Consider the following 16,806-nt stretch of genomic DNA (forward strand, 5'->3'; position numbering starts at 1 on the left):
GAGGATTAAGGCTCTTTAACAAACAATGGAGTGATTACATAGTATAATACTTAGCATTGATTTCAAATGTTACGCCTTTATTTCCTAAAGTGAAAAACTTTAAAAAGCTATTGAATTTACTAATGTGAGTATACTCAAATATAGCCATAAGGTTACAGTCATATTTCTACCACCTTGAATGTGAAAAAGGTCGGCACCTGCCATAAGAAACTATACCTTCCCAAATCAAAAGCAGTCCTATAATTTCTCATAGCATGCATGCCATTGCACTTATCACTATGTTAACATCACTGTTACTCCAAAACAGATTGTGTTCATTTCTCTAACAAGAAGAAACATTATGCTTCCAACATATATCTGTAACATTATGTAGAAGAGCCTGAGTATCTTTCTAATTGATCAAACAAGCTAACCAGCTGGTCATCACGAAGGGACAACAATCCTTCAAAAAAATAGAAAATTATCATTACAAAATAGATCCTAAATTTCCAAATTATCATTCAATGCCAGACCTCAAGTTTGTGTTGATATAGTGAAGCTCACCCTCATATAATCATAAGAATTAAAAAAACCAAATAGTAGGAAAATTCCAAAGATAATGACCTCAAAGCTAGTTTAGCAAATCCATTCTTTGTGATGATTTTTCTTAAGAACGCTTATGCAATACCAACAATACCAACAAGAATTGATGTTGCTGAAACTAGCAATATCAGCAACGTATTGATCTTACGTATCAGATGGTCTCATGAACCTCAACAAGACAACATGAAGAACCTTTCAATTTGAGTTATAGGAGACTACGTGTGTGCTTGTCCGTTTGGAAGGCTTAATTCATATAACTAACTACATGGCAGTGCAGTGTGAGGGTAGTCCATGAGCCATTGATAGGATCCGACAAGGTTTGTAAAAGAAAGAGAGCTTGGGAGAACGAAAAAATGGAAAACTTGTATTGAATCTCTTCTCGTTATGAACCATGATTATCACTCGCTAACCTTTGGATTTTGTAGTTAGTAGTCATTAACATATTAGTAAATTTGACTCTTAAGAACATCCTAAAAGTACAAAGATATTCGTGCGGGTATATAGGTATGCCAAATCTCAAAAAAAATTGCCAACATTCTGTTTGTAAATCGACCACTTTTTCCAAAATGCACATAGACTGCCATCTCCCATGAGACCCTCACATGAGATTGAAGGCATTTGAAAAGAAATTTTTTATTTTTTTATTTTTATTTTTAATTGTATTTTCAAACTATTAATTCTTGTTATGTCATCAAAGCCCTGTTCTTTCAATTCTCAAATGTGATAACATACAGATTAGATAGAAGAATTCAAGTGGGACATTTATCACAACCTAGTCCTGGTAAGTATCAGGTCTCTATTTGTTGAGGGTATCAACATTGAAAAAGAAGAATTTATCAAAATGTAATTCACGGAAAACTAGAACCATATACCACTTCCAATTTTATTGAGTAGCCTGTATGATGATAGTTCTCTTGTCTGTACCCAATGAAGCATAAAGGTTTGACAATTCGCGCTCATCAAGAATGGTGTTTAGCTTTTGAGTGGAGCAAGGTTGAACCACCGGATCATGTGTGCATGTGAGTCTAAAAATACGAGGAGAGGGAGCCTACAATGATTTTGCACATAGCCAGCTAACAATATCAGGAGAAGTTTGACGTTCAATTGTTTTCAATTTTTTGCCTTGAATTTGCATAAGGGTGAGTGTGTGTGTGTGTGTGTGTGTGTGTGTGTGTGTGTGTGTGTTTATGTGTGTGTGCGCATGTGCGCACGCGCATGCATATGGGCACCATATCTAACATAAGAACGTGTGTGTGTGTGTGTGTGTGTGTGTATGTGTGTGTGTGTGTGTGTGTAAGACAAACAAAGAGAGAGAGAGAGAGAGAGAGAGAGAGAGAGAGATGAAGAACCATACAGGATGTGCGCAAAGTTGAGATATTCTACGAAAGGATTAGTTGTGTGTGTGTGTGTGTGTGATGCTTGAGCCATGTTTTCTGGTGCAAAGAGAGACAGTATGGGCAGATTATATGCATGGATGGTTATGTGCTTGGGTGTAGCAATATGGGGAGTTGTTGCGGATGGATGGATGGATGTGCTCAATGCCATGTGTTTTATCCAGGCAATTTAGATAAGAAATGGGTTGAGCGACCCACTTGAAAAGAGGTGGCATGATGCAAGAATAATACCTTGTATATATGGTTGCGGGTTTTTTGGTTTGCTCAGAGTGTTTTCTAGTTTTGCAGTTTTCAAAGTTTAATAAGCAGGATTTTGGTTGAGCATAAATGTTCAACAAGGGGGTTCGGCAATGATGTTGCAGCTAAAGACGGTTGATGCTATGAGGATTACAAAGGAGGGCTACATGTGTCTACAGGTACATGCCAAAACTAAAGTGGATTGCAAGGTCAAGGGCAGCCAGACGGTTGTAGGTGTGTATGATACATGTGGCTATTTGGCCAAGGTGCTCTGCCATGGTTCCTTTCAAGGGTGATTGATCAAAGTGTCCAAAGTGGTGCATTGAAAGTTCTAGAGGTACTCCTGAAGGTGTTTTCCTAGCTGGTCCAAATGGCTTCTCAATCGGATCTATGGAGTGCAAGATATGGCAGGTTGAACATTAAAGGGGTTTGTAGAGCTTGCCAGGGTTTGCAAAGGTGGTGTGAAGCATATGAAGCCCATTGGAAGTAACTATGCATCAATCAAATTTATGATTACAAAGCCCAGGGAGTTCACTAAAGTATATGTAACATAGCACATGGGTTCAACAGAGGGTATTTTAATTTCTTGTAAACTTACATATTCATGTGTACAAGAGGGATATAAGGGGTAACTAAAATCAGTTTTGGTGGACGCACGTGATATATGAAAATTTTACTTAGTGAACGCCCAAGGGTGCAAAGGCAAGCTTAGTTGAAATTGGTGGTAATTGCGGCAATGAGGGATCATATAATTTATTCCTATTTTTGGGCGTGTTATTTGAGGACATAGGAGATCTGGAATACCTAACAGCTCATGATAAATGGAGTCTAAAACCATGGCTTTTGAGAGGCTTTTGGTCGGTGTTTACAGAGTGCTCATCTAGCAATTGTGCAACAAGTGGGAGCATCCCAATGATGGGGCCCAAAAAAAATGTTTTTTGAAGCATTGCTTAGAGTTCTTTTGGACTCTTTGGAGGTGAGCCCCCCACACGCTGCCACATGGTAAAAGGGTTGCGTGGTCATTTATCTCTCTTCTATGCCCGACCCCATTGGGCCCAAGCATGAGAGCTCTTTATGCTGACTTAAAAAAAAGGAGGGCATGTGGGAACCCCGTGTGAATAACACCCTAAGGGACTCGCAAGAACCACCAACAACCAACAGCTTCACCATAATGACCGAGATACCACCATCAACTTCCATCGTACACCGCTCAACACCGCAGGAGAGTGCATGTGTCCCCGGGGAGAGATACACCATAGTTGCAAGAAGCCGAAGGAGGCTATTATATACATTTTTTGCTTGAATCAACTCCCATCATTGCTTCTTGCCATCAATTCCCCCATTAACCTTCTCTTATCCATTGCCTTTTCTCTTTGGTGTTAGTGTCGTGTGTGTGTGTGTGTGTGTGTAGCAGTTAAACTAAATAAATAAATAACACACCAAATGAACAAGATGTTCAAAAAGACGACTGGCTAAAGATGTCGAGGCAAGGTTCAGTATTTGAATCACAATTGTACAATATAGTAAGAATGAAGTATCATTCCAAAGGAATTTGTACAAAGGTATCAAAAACTATCCAAATGCATCATTAAATGTTTTCGAAGTCGGACTAAAGCAAGCTAAACCTCTTTAAGCCAAGAAAGAACTCTCACCTGCATCCATATAGTCAAGACAATAGATATGTTAGACTTGGCTACGTATGGCAGGCTTCAAAGAATCTATTAGTTTGTTATCCATGTCAAACTTAAAAAGTTTTAGACTAGCTATTGTCCTGCATATTAGAAAAAGTCTCCATCATGTTTTAGGGTTACACATTAGCTTCTTATATATCTATTAGTTTCTTTACAAATGCCGACTAATCCATATTATTGTAAGTAAAAAGCTTTTGCAAGAAAATCATGGTTAAGTAATTTCATCCTTAAAAAGTAATCTGATGCCAAGCCTTTCAAAGCTAGAAACACTAAGGATTAACTTTGACCAAGCAATCCCTATCCTAAGACTCGGTAAAGACCAGAAGAGTGTAATGTAAAACACAAATCCTGCCAAAAAGTAATAGGCATGTTTATCTAACATCATAAACTTAGGTATAAAAAACAAAATAATCATCAGTAACAGTTGGGTTAACTCTCCAAGTTTTCCTAGCACAATTTTGTCAAACCTGGATCAGAGCAAGGCCCAACATCCAAATGGTTCCATTAAGTCAGAGCAAAAAGACCGAATTTATATATTTAGCTTCAGGTAAAGTGAAGAACCAGACCTATGCCAGATACCAAGCATTAGGTAAAGTTTTTGTAAGTTATAACATAATCCTGCAACTACCATAACAACCTAAGGTAGCAAAATACAAAAGAGCTCTATCATTTTCCAATTGTAGAAAAACATTTTTACCAGACCAGATCTGTATAGTGTCAAACCAGATCCGGCTAACACCCAGGATTAAGCTGAAGAAACAAGGTCTGTGCAAAATCAATTAGACCAGGACAGATCTCCATTTTTTGCAATTTTGTTACTAGATTTAACAAAATATGAAAAACTATGCATAACCACCACCACCACCAGGTAATCAGCCCTTATACTCACCATCTGATTTCTTTAAAAAATAGTATTTGATGTCATACTCCAGCACAGTAGTAGCAGAGGATCAATCAGTAACATGTAAAGAAGCCAAGAAACATTATATATTGATGAGGACACAACTGTACTAGAAAATGGCAGCCAAATCCAATATACCATTTTGCAGTACCCTTAACAAACTGATGTCATTTTTATGTCAAGCAACCAAAGATCTAGAGTGAGTATAAGTAATCATTTCTATGCAAAAAGAAATCCCCATCTGTAAAGATCAGTTATATCAACCCAGCTCTGTATAATGGAAGAACCAGATGTGGCTAATATTCAATCACACCTAAGATAAGCCTGAAGATGTAGAGTCTGTGTATAACTAGCTAGACCAGGCCCGATCCTCAAGTATAAAATCCCCCTTTTTTTGTGAATGTAACATAACCAATTGCAACCATCAGAATATGGCAGCAAAATCAGCATCTCACCTGTCAGTAATGAGAAATGCATGCATACCCAGCACCCCCACCAGGCATTCAGCCTATATACTCACCATTAGTGTCAAGAAAAACCAAAATAATAACCATATGCATGAAAGATTTGATGTCATCTTCTAGCACAGTAAGTATGCAGTCACTATAAGAAGCCAAAGAAAAAATCCTTAGAGACAGAATACAGTTTCTCAAAAGAATCCCAAAAGACCAGTTCTTCCAAAAGTTTTTTTTTTTTAAAATCATGTTTTTATAGTCAGATAACAGAGCATGTTTTTGAGGTTATGAGACTAAAGAAACCTATGAGCAGTCGCCATGCCAAGCAATTTTCCAAGTAGCTAAGAAACCCCTCACCTTTTATAGTGGAGGAGGTAGGGATGCACTCCGACAAATACCAATTTGTGGTGGTGCCGCGGCCGCCTAGCATCGATGAATGTAAGAGGTAATCCTAGGTAAGATTCCATCAATGAGTGGGAGGTAAGGAGACCAAGGTAGGCAACTTCTCATTATGCGAGGTAATCTGAGCGAGGCAGCGATGCAGTATGAATGTCGTGACTGCATGATGCAAACCTAAGTAGAAACAGTGAACTCGAAAGCCGCCCAAGTTCTTAAGGGGCCAAAGAATAGGTTTTAGCTAAAAACTAGTAGGAGATAGAGTAGGGGATAGTACCCATAGGGTAGCAAAAAACAAGATGCTGGGAAGGTTTTAGTTTTATGGTAAATAGCTCTTATTTCAACCAGTGATCCACATAACAAACCAAGCAGTTGTACAGCACAAGGTAATCTCTTACAAGGTAGCAACTCAATTTAGCCACTCGAGCTCAGAAAATTAGATGATACAGTGATTCAGAGTATGGTCAACAACTCCCTCCAGATGAGGTACTAGAGCAACCACATCCCTAAGGTAGTAATTTAACATGTAAGGCATAAGGTAAAATCCCCTAAAGCCACAACTCAAAAAAAATTTGGGTGCAACAAGTTGGAAGTCAAATATTGTGGCCAAAAATAGTGATTCATAACATTATCTGAGCCCCATAGATGCTATCCAAGTCAGATGCTGTGACCAAGTGTGTATGTGTGTGTGTGTGTGTGTGTGTGTGTGTGTGCGTGTGTGTAACTATGGTCAACTGTTGTGACAAAGTGTGTGTGTGTGTGTGTGTGTGTGTGTGTGTGTGTGTGTGTGTGTGTGTGTGTGTGTGTGTGTGTGTGTGTGTGTGTGTGTGTGTGTGTGTGTGTGTGTGATAATGAAGCCATGTTTTGTGATGCAAAGGGAGAAGGAGGGAGAGAGAAGTGTTGCATGTTGATGGTGTGCATGGTTGAAGTAGAGTTAATGATGCATGGGTGTTGATTCTCCATGGTGTGTGTGAGTTTGGTGATGTGCAATTGAAGGTGTGTGTTTCAAAAATCTTGTTGTTCTGAAGGTAAGTTTTTGAGAGGAGTGGGGTGTTGTGAATACCGTGGGCTATAGAGAGGCAATCCGGTGTGTTTTTGGATGCATTCCCATTCCCTCTCTCTAGCGAGCATGGTTGAAGGTGCCATACCTACTGGCAGTCACGCAGTGCTTTAGTGGTGCGAGCAACAATTTTGAGCTTGCAATCATAGTTGTTGTTGATAGCTATGGCATTGAATTCAAAGAGAGGGATGGAATGAAGCTGCCAATCTACAAAGGCAACATTATCAATGAAGATGATTCTTTGATAGCAATTGCTAGTTATGATGCTAAGCAAAGAGTGACCCATTGGAACCTTGAGTTCACCTCTCACGGCGAGCAAGGCAATAGGTAGTTAAAATTGGCAAATTAGGTGGACAAGGACCTAGGCTTTATGGGTGCGGTAGAGCTTGATGCTAGACAAAGGGCTTCATGGGTGTAGTAGAGCTTGAGGCTAGACAAAGGGCGGCTCAGTAGTTTCAAGTAGAGCGGCACCCAAGGACGCAGCGGTGGAGCAAAGGGAACCACACACACATACACACAATGATGTAACCAGTGATGGTTCACAACCCACGTCTACACCTCATTTTTTTGTTTTGGTTATTTATTGAGTTCTTATTTATCAAATTTTCATGGCCTTCTTTTATTCTTGGAGGATGTTCACTTGAACCTCTCTTGGCAATGATGTCATTGATGTATACAATGAAATGATGAGTATTAATCTAACAAAGCCCCCATATGATTATGAAAAAAAATCTACAAAGGGACTAGACACGACCATGGCAATGAAGATAACGCCGACGATAAGACCTTTCCTATCAATTATAAAAGGCTGTCCTTGTTTTCTGATCCACTCTCATGAGGTTCTAAACTCGAGATTTGGGCATAAGCCAAAAACCCCTGGTGTTAGTAGCTCGATAGTAGCACCAGGTTGTGAGAAAACCTAAAACTCATGGTTGGAAATTTCTTGCATCTCTGCTTCCATGGTGGGAAAAAGAGCAGATAAATCCAAGCTAAGCTTCTTTAAAGCCTACACATTTACTAAGTAGCGATCAGGGCTTGTTAACAGGCCAAGTCTAATGATTAATGTATGCCAGATGCGGCTTAAAAGGTCCAACAAATTCCTCAATGATGCCAAAAATGTGTATGCTTGAAGTGAGCACATATGGTAGTTTATGATCTAGAACTATAGTGCTTGAACTGCTCTATCGGCGTGTCTTTATACGGCTCGTCGATTGGAGCTACGGTTCAACAGTTATGGCAGTTTGAAGTTTAAGTCGATTGCAGATCCGTATCCGATTAGGAAACTGCAGCTGAGGGGACAGAAATGAAATGAATACATGGGCTTGAAGTTCTCACTTTGTTGAGTTCGTCAGTCTTTTCAGATCAGTGATCGCAGTTCCGGTCGCCAAGATATTGGCCGTGAAAGATTCACAGGGGGCCGGTTATGTACCCTAGTCGGCTCGGTTGGTGTCTCACCTGGGAGTTTTGTCTTTTGTCCAAGTTTTGAAATGCAATGATTGCGGATTATTCCAAAAGGGATGCCTCTTAGAAACGCCGACTGTTTTAACCAAATGCGAGGGAAGGTCTTTCACCAAATGCAATCACTTATATTTGCATCCTGAAGGTTGTGGTGGCATTCGACACACAAGGTGGCAGGAGAATTCGTCAGGGGATGTTGGAAAGTGATTTCATGGAAGGCATTGCCTTGGCCGATATGCATACCAAATGTGATGCCCTTCAAATGGCCGCCCAAGGGCCCAATCAAAATGGCCGCCCCATAAAATTAACCCATTCAAGGGCCACCCTAAATAAAATAGGGTGTGAAGGCAATAAGAAAAAGAAGGAGATGGTGGGCAGGGACAGCGAAGAGGGACTACGCAAGAGAAAGAGTGTTGCACCGGGCTCTACAAGCGGCAGATGACGGCGCCGCAGAAATGAGATTTGCCTAGGACCGCCTTGCATAAAATTTCCGCACCACTGGCATCAGTTTTTGTGAAGGCCGGATTTTGACAGTGCCACATCATCAAGGATTGTTACCCACACCCAAGCAACGACCAAGGCAAATCTCTCTCAAACTCTCTTTTGATCTCGTTCTCAAAGCTAAGCAAGGGAGAGCTTGGACGACTATAAACCCCTAAGCTATCGGGGCGAGTTTGGTAGATCCCTTAAGGGAAAGTGAAGGAGTAAAACTGAGGATCTGTGAAGGAGGTGAAGTTCGAGAAAGACAGGGGGATTTTGACATATCTCTCTCAATCTTTCTCTCAAGTAAGCATAAAAAGGACGACAGAGGTGATCAGAGAATGCTACATTAGAGATAGTTTGTAGAGAATTTGGCAATAATTGAGGCAGTGAGCAGAATTAGGAAAATGAGGCAGATAAAGTGACAGAAGGCAATCTCTATCACCATCATCAGCTTGAAGTTTGATTAATTATTTTGTTAAGGCCCGGTGTCGTTAATGGCCTGGTTAATCCTATAAAATGGGAGCTTAAACTCCTAATTAGCAAATAATCCAAGGGATGGTGTTGTTAGTAGTCCTCCTTGACTAAGGATTAAGTTGTACTCAAAGTATTACTAGATTAATTGATGATTGTGGTGATCGCCAGAGTCAGTTGCATCTGTTGTTCTTGTTCTCTCTCTTTCACACCTCTCAGATCCGGACAGGCCCGACGCCTGTCCGGCTCACGGTTTGAACACATATCCCCCAACATCTTTGGTGAACCCGACGTGAAACGAGCTGGGGTGGGAGGTAAAGATGGAGAATTTTGAGCAAATGATGAAGTTGATTGCAGAGCTAAGTGCAAACGGTTTTGATGATAGGTCAACTGTTCCAAATTTTTCAAAGATGCTTTAATTGGTTCAAGGATCTCTGCTTGAAATGGAGATCGTAAAGAAGAAATCAAATGGATGGATCTTTGGATTCAGCTTTAGATGCCGTATACGATGAGAGGCAAGTCTTTGATGGATACGATCTAGAAGGTTACCTTGAGTACTATGAGTTGGAAACCAAATTAAGAGGCATACCTGAAGAGTTAATGGTCAGATCTTTTGAGCAATTAGTGAGTTCAGATTTAAAGGGGCAGATTCAAGAAATCACTAAAGTCTGCAATGACAACTAGGAATACTTCAAAGAAGCTATTGTACAAGTAAGTTATGAGCATTATGAAAGCTATCAAGAAGAGAGTCCAAGTCTACCAAACTACACAGATATTCGAGGACAAGTACGATCAAAGTTAGAAGCTGTGATTGATGAGTATATTGTACAAGATGCTACCTTCTTACAGGCTAATGATGAAGACATAGTGGAAGCTCTGTATGCAAAGTTGGGTTTTGCAGATGTTGTGCATGAAGTATAAGTCTTTGAGGGTGAGGCTTTATAGCTTCAAGATACACAGGATGAATTTTGTAAAGAACTTATAAATGCAGTACAGGAGGAAAAGAAATCACGGGATCAAAACAATGAATTGGCTAAATCTCAAGAAGAAATTGTGCAAGTGAATGAGTGCAACCATATTCAAGTAGACATGCAGGAAGATTTGGTTACAACTCGTACTTTTTCTACTGACTCAAAATCAGAGCAAAATTTTTCTCATATAGATTCTACCATAGAGGTAATTGATGATACTAGTATAGATTCTACCATAGAGTTGATTGATGGTACTGGTACAAATTTTTCCAAAGAGTTGATTAATGATACAAATGTTATAGGTCCAAGAAGGGTTGTGATATACCAGATTTACCGAATCTGGATGTATCAGATTTTGAGGACTTGGCTAAGCAAGAGTATGTGCTTGAAGATCTGCAAAATGTTGATTCAGAGGGGGTGAAGAGTCCTTCATTGACAAGCTGCTGTGAAGCCAAGCTACCAAAGTGGGAAACTTAACTTAAATGTGATGATGATGATCCAGAGGGGGTGCAAACTCCTTCTTTGACAATTTTTCTGTGACCTAGAGCTACTGATCTGGCAGCCTGATCCTGAATTTGCTGGTGATTTAGAGGGGGAGAAAACTTCTTCTCTATCAAGAATTTGTGACATAGGGCTCACACTATGGCAGAATGATCATGAACTTGATGATGCTCATTTAGAGGGGGTGCATAGTGAAGTGCAATCTCTTGATGTTGAATATGATTGGTTTCATTGTGCTGATGATACAGTGAGGGCAATAGATAAAATTTTCAATGTGCATGTTGAACTTTGTGCTACAGAAGTGCAAAGATATTTGGATGAGGGTGAAAGACTTGAAGAGCACTTTATAGCAGATGTATTTAGTATGCATGTCACATGTGGAAATCTTAGTTTACAGCAGCCTGAGATGTGCAAGATAGAGGAACCTTCTCAAGCGGTGGACCTAGACTTTATGTGCTTATTGGACGAAGCTTTGTAAGGGTTCTCAAATACATATGCTAAGGATACCAATCAATCCAAATTCATGCATGAACAAAGTTTGTTTAGATGTAGTTGTTGATTATCTTATGCAATTGTTGGATTTTACTTGATTTTGAGCCTCTACAAGATAGAGGATTGTTTTCAGATGCATCTTGCGAGCCTAATGAAGAGACTTTTTTTAGAGACTTGATGTATTCACATATGCATGATTGGGATTCCAATACTAGTGAGAGTGAAGATGCACTGCCAATGCTTTTACTTGTGATTGATGATCGACAATTGGATGAGCCAGGTGCACAAGGGATACGACACTATCTAGTGCTACCTGATGCTATATGTGATCTGATGTTATCCATGATGTAGGGGATTTTGTGCTACTTTTTGACCCAAGAGGTGACAGATATATGCATGGTCCTGGGAAATTGACTTATATGCCATATGATCCAGGCGGTTTGCATGAAGATTTGTGGGTAGATTTATGTCTATGCTATAATGATTGGAAATTATTGTATTTTCCCTATGATCCTAGAGGATAGTGTAAATTTTTTAAAGGAATGTTCACAAAGGGGCAAATGATTGGTTTCCTGTTTGATCCTGGGGGCTACTAAAGTGCAAAGTTGTAGATTTGAAGAGTACCAATTGTCTGTTGTAGCAAGTTGTTGGTACAGGTTTTGTTTTCTAGATTTATGCTAAGTCAAAAGAGTTTTTGGTTATGCGTTCAATAAGATTACATGACTAGATTCCGATTGATATCTTTGGACAATTGATGAAATATTTTCCCATCATTCGAGTTGGTTATGCTACCAGAACTTGAGGTAAAGGACTTGATGGCCATTCCGTGTGCCGACAGAGTAAGGCATACTTGAGCTTGACATGGTTCCCTTAAGAGAACTTAATAGTCAATCCATGTGCATCATTAACTGGAGCACTTAAGTCCATCGGGGTTCACTAAACAGGTTTTTAATAATTGAATGCTTTGAAGATACGGCAGATACGGTTCAGAGATTTTTGATGGACAGCTACCTAGTGATTAAGCTAGAACATTGATGATAGGGTGTAAGCCTTATTTTATTTTTCACATGTTTACCGGTTATGTGAGTCTGATGATGGCAAAGAGCTTAAGATACCTATAGTAGATGTAGATTGACGTGAAGTTGGCACAGATCGGAGGATGTGCAGGTTCAAAGGGGGTGGATGTCGTGCAGCTTTGCTTCCATGACGGGAAAAAGAGCAGATAAATCCAAGCTAAGCTTCTTTGAAGCCTACACATTTACTAAGAAATGATCAGGGCTTGTTAAAATGCCAAGTTTAATGGTTAATGTATGCCAGATGCGGCTTAAAAGGGACAGCAAATGCCTCAATGATGCCAAAAATGTGTATGCTTTTAGTGAGCACAGATGGTAGTTTATGCATCTAGAACTGCAATGCTTGAAGTGCTGTATCGGTCTATCTTTACTGCTCGTCGATTGGAGCTACGGTTCAAAAGTTATGGCAGTTTGAAGTTTAAGTCGATTGCAGATCCGTACCAGATTAGGCAACTGCAGCTGAGGAGACAGAAATGAAATGAGTGCATGGGCTTGAAGTGCTCACTTTGTGGAGTGCGTTGGTCTTTTCAAATCAGTGATCGCAGTTCCGGTCGCCAAGATATTGGCCGCCATGAAAGATTCACCAGGGGCGAGTTCCGTACCAGTCCGGTCGGCTTGGTTGGTGTCTCAGCTGGGAGTTTTTGTCTTTCGTCCAAGTTTTGGAATGCAATGATTGCGGATTATGCCAAAAGGGTTGCCGCTTAGAAACGCCGAAGACTGTTTTAGCCAAATGCGAGGGAAGGTCTTTCACGAAATGCAATCACTCATACTTGCATCCCGAAGGTTGTGGTGGCATTCGACACACAAGGTGGCAGGAGAATTCGCAGGTGATATTACTAGTCAGAGGATGTTGGAAAGTGATGACATGCAAGGCATTGCCTTGAACGATATGCATGCCAAATGTGATGCCCTTCAAATGGCCGCCCAAGGGCCCAATAGAAATGTCCGCCCCATAAAATTAACCCATTCAATGGCCACCCTAAATAAAATAGGGTGTGAAGGCAATAAGAAAAACAAGGAGATGGCGGGCAGGGGCGGCGAAGAGGGACTGTGGAGGAGAAAGAGTGTTGCACCGAGCTCTACAAGCATCAGATGACGGTGCCAAAAAAACAAGATTTGCCTAGGACCGCCTTACGCAAAATTTTGGCACCGTTGCGTTCGTTTTTGTGAAGGTCGGATTTCAACAGTGCCATATCATCACGGATTGTTACACACACCCAAGCAACGATGGCACTGTCGTTGCTTAGGGAGGGGCTATTAATAAGAAGATTATTGAACGAAAAAAAAAGTAGGGGTTACGAAGAAAAGAAAACGGAGGAGAGGGAGGCGGAGCCGGAGCCCTAGAGGAGGAAGGGATCTCGATTAGAAGCAAAGGCAACGCTCTCTCTCTCTCCCACTCTCTCTCTCTCTTCTCTCGTTCGTGTTGGGGAGGACACCACAAGGAAGGCTCGTGCTCTCTCTCTTGAGCTAGTTCTCGGCAAGGCAAAGAAACAAGCAAAGGAGAGACTCTCTCTCTCTCTCTCTCTCTCTCTCTCTCTCTCTCTCTCTCTCTCTCTCTCTCTCTCTCTCTCTCTCTCTCTCTCTCTCTCTCTCTCTCTCTCTCATCCTCGATTAACAAAGGAGGAAGGGAGAAGAGGGAAGTGAAGGGAATCAACAAGTGGGCATATTGAAGAGGAAAAGCAAGGACGGGAGGGCAAGGAGGTGATGGAACAGGAAGCTACAAGAAGAATCTCTCTCTCGATTTTGAGGGCATGAAAGAAGCAAGGCTTGACCAAGGAAAAGCTCTCTCAAACTCTCTTTTGATCTCGTTCTCGAAGCTAAGCAAGGGAGAGCTTGGACGACTATAAACCCCTAAGCTATCGGGGCGAGTTTGGGAGATCCCTTAAGGGAAAGTGAAGGAGTAAAACTGAGGATCTGTGAAGGAGGTGAAGAACGAGAAAGACGGGGGGATTTTCATAGATCTCTCTCAATCTTTCTCTCAAATAAGCATAAAAAGGACGACAGAGGCAATCAGAGAATGCTACTGATAGCCATTTTTCGGCTCTCATAAAATAATTTTAAGAAGCCACTTCACCCCACAAAAACACCCTAGCACAATGACTAAGCTCGCTTTTTCATTATAAATAGTGTGCGTGTGTTTAGATTTTTATTATATATTTTTTTTAATCAAATCATTGAGCGAGTCATTGGACTAGGAGACCAAAAAAAAAATTTATAATATTACAGTACTCTTTATATGTAAATATTTTCTATCAAATAAAGGACCTAAGTATAAAGGGTTTTTTTCAAAAAAATTGTATTTATATAAATACATATTCCTAGGTGTGCGTTATCAGGCCTAAGTATGCTAGCTTCCATTTTGTGTCATTCCTTATACATATTTTACTATCATTCTATCCCTTAAGCTCTACTCACACAAGCCTTGAAAAACCTTTATGTGACTTCATCGTACAAATTCACCAATAACCTTATCAGCTTCGTCATATTTTTTTCCATCCCTCCCAGTTAAATATTCACAAGTAAATAGATTTCATCTTCAAATAAATTTCTTAAATCACTCAAAGTAGAGAATAATTGAGGGTCCCTTCCCTCATGATTTTTCTCCTTTTATTTTATATATATTTTTCCACCATGCATCCCATGTGTCCATTTTTCATGACTAGCTAGCCTATCTTCTTACCCCACAAGTATATATTATATTTGATACTTATCCTATACCATACATGTGTGCAAGCTCCTTGGAATTATTAGGTCATGATTGATGTATTGGGGGGTCACTTGGAAGACTACAAAGGAAAAAGAATCAAATAGTGGCCCACTTCAAGCTTTATTAGGTGCTACAGGGACAGCCTTTTGCTCAAATTTTGGCACCTTCTTATGATCCGAATTTGAGGATACTTTGAAAAGACAAAACGTAACTCGTGAGCTGAAGTTTTTTACATAATTGTTTCAAAAATTTTGAAGTCAAGGGCGATTTTACATGAAATTTATGGCCGACTTCAAAACTGCCACCTCATACACCCAAAAAATCTTCCTATTTCTCTCACCCTTCCACACACCTACTCACTCTTACACACTCCTCCCTCTCCTTCCCACTCCTAAACCTGCAACTCCCATGTCCTAATTCACCCTCTTCACCATTTCCACTTCTCTCACACTTCCATAGCCTTCATCCTCCATTTCTACACCCTATGTGTCCCCCTTTCTCTCTACATATATGTCCATATTACCATACCCTCTTCAACTTTGTAAAGAACTTCAAAAAATCAATAAAAATCCAAGGTTAACCTCTGCAAATGAAGGCCTTTATCATGAATTTTCCAAGATTTGAGGATAACATAGCTTCATCGACACGCGCTACTTCGCCATGTTGACCTCTTCTTCTACCGGTGCTATAAAGAGGTGAATGTCAACTTCTCCAAAGCTTCAACCTCTCTTTACAAGCTCATCCCTTCTCTAAATTTTCTCATCATATATCTCACCATTTGGTGAATGATTTTGTAAATATTTTGTAGTGATAATTACTAACTACTAACCACTAACCTTATTGTAAAATGCACCCTCTACTAGAGTAGGCACTCCCAAATTATTCACTCAATCCTCTCTCCTTTCATCCTCAATAATTCTCTTCCCTTGAGCCCACATCCATGTGACTCAAAGGACAAGAGAGAACCACCCTCATTTAAAAATAAATAAAAATATGCATAATCTTTTATTCCTTCAAATAAACTTGATGAGGCCTAATCCTAATCGGGGCTTCTAAAACCTATAAATAGAGCCCTTCTCTCCCTTGTACATCATCACATGATCACACTACACCACACCATTCTCAACACATAACACACCACTCTGTGTGTGCATTGTGAGTGCTCTATTCCATCACTACACATAGGTGCATGGAGAATCTTGAAGTTAGTTATGCCATCTAGAGGAGTGGAGTGATGCCATACTCTTCATCACACTTGTAGCCTACTCTTGTGCATAAATAAGATTTATAGTTTTGGGTGCAATTGTATGCTGCAACTACGACTCTTCTCTCCAAATTGACTTGATAAGTTGGCTCATCAGGTGGTTGAAGGTATATTGTCCTTGAAGTTTGTTGTGCCATTTCATGCTTGGTGGTTTGAGGGCTTGTTGAATTGTTTGCCTAAAAGGTCAATTATAAGAGGGTGCTCGGTGAGAGGGATCCTGTGACCCTAAGACAATTTGTGTATTGGCAACAAGGTCAATTTTTGTGTTGTCTCTCTATTTCTCATCAAGCTTTGTGTGCATCTAGTCTTTAAGGCTAAGACTGAGTTGCTCAAGTTGATTTGTGCTCTTTACCTCCCTCTGGCGTGGTGAATGTTTGTGTTTGGTGTGTGTGGCTACCCTGCATTCCCCTACCTTTGTGTGTTTGATTACAAGGAGATATCACGTGCGTCCTAGTTCGCATCTACAACTAGGTGGTGCCCCTTTTCTTGTTTGGTTTCTGGCTGTGGGTTGTTGTTGTCTCTGATTGTGCTTGCCCCAGCCCCAATTGAGCAGCACGGGAGCCTCGAAGGGTGTTTAGAGGCCGCTCTTCTTGTTGCCGGCCCTGGACCGCCACTGAGGAATGACTTTGTGCTTATTGTTGTTGTATTGCATGAATGCTTGAATTTTAGC

This window comes from Adiantum capillus-veneris, chromosome 11, assembly GCF_014529385.1.
Source record: "Adiantum capillus-veneris isolate H3 chromosome 11, ASM1452938v2, whole genome shotgun sequence".
Classification (NCBI taxonomy): Eukaryota; Viridiplantae; Streptophyta; class Polypodiopsida; order Polypodiales; family Pteridaceae; genus Adiantum; species Adiantum capillus-veneris.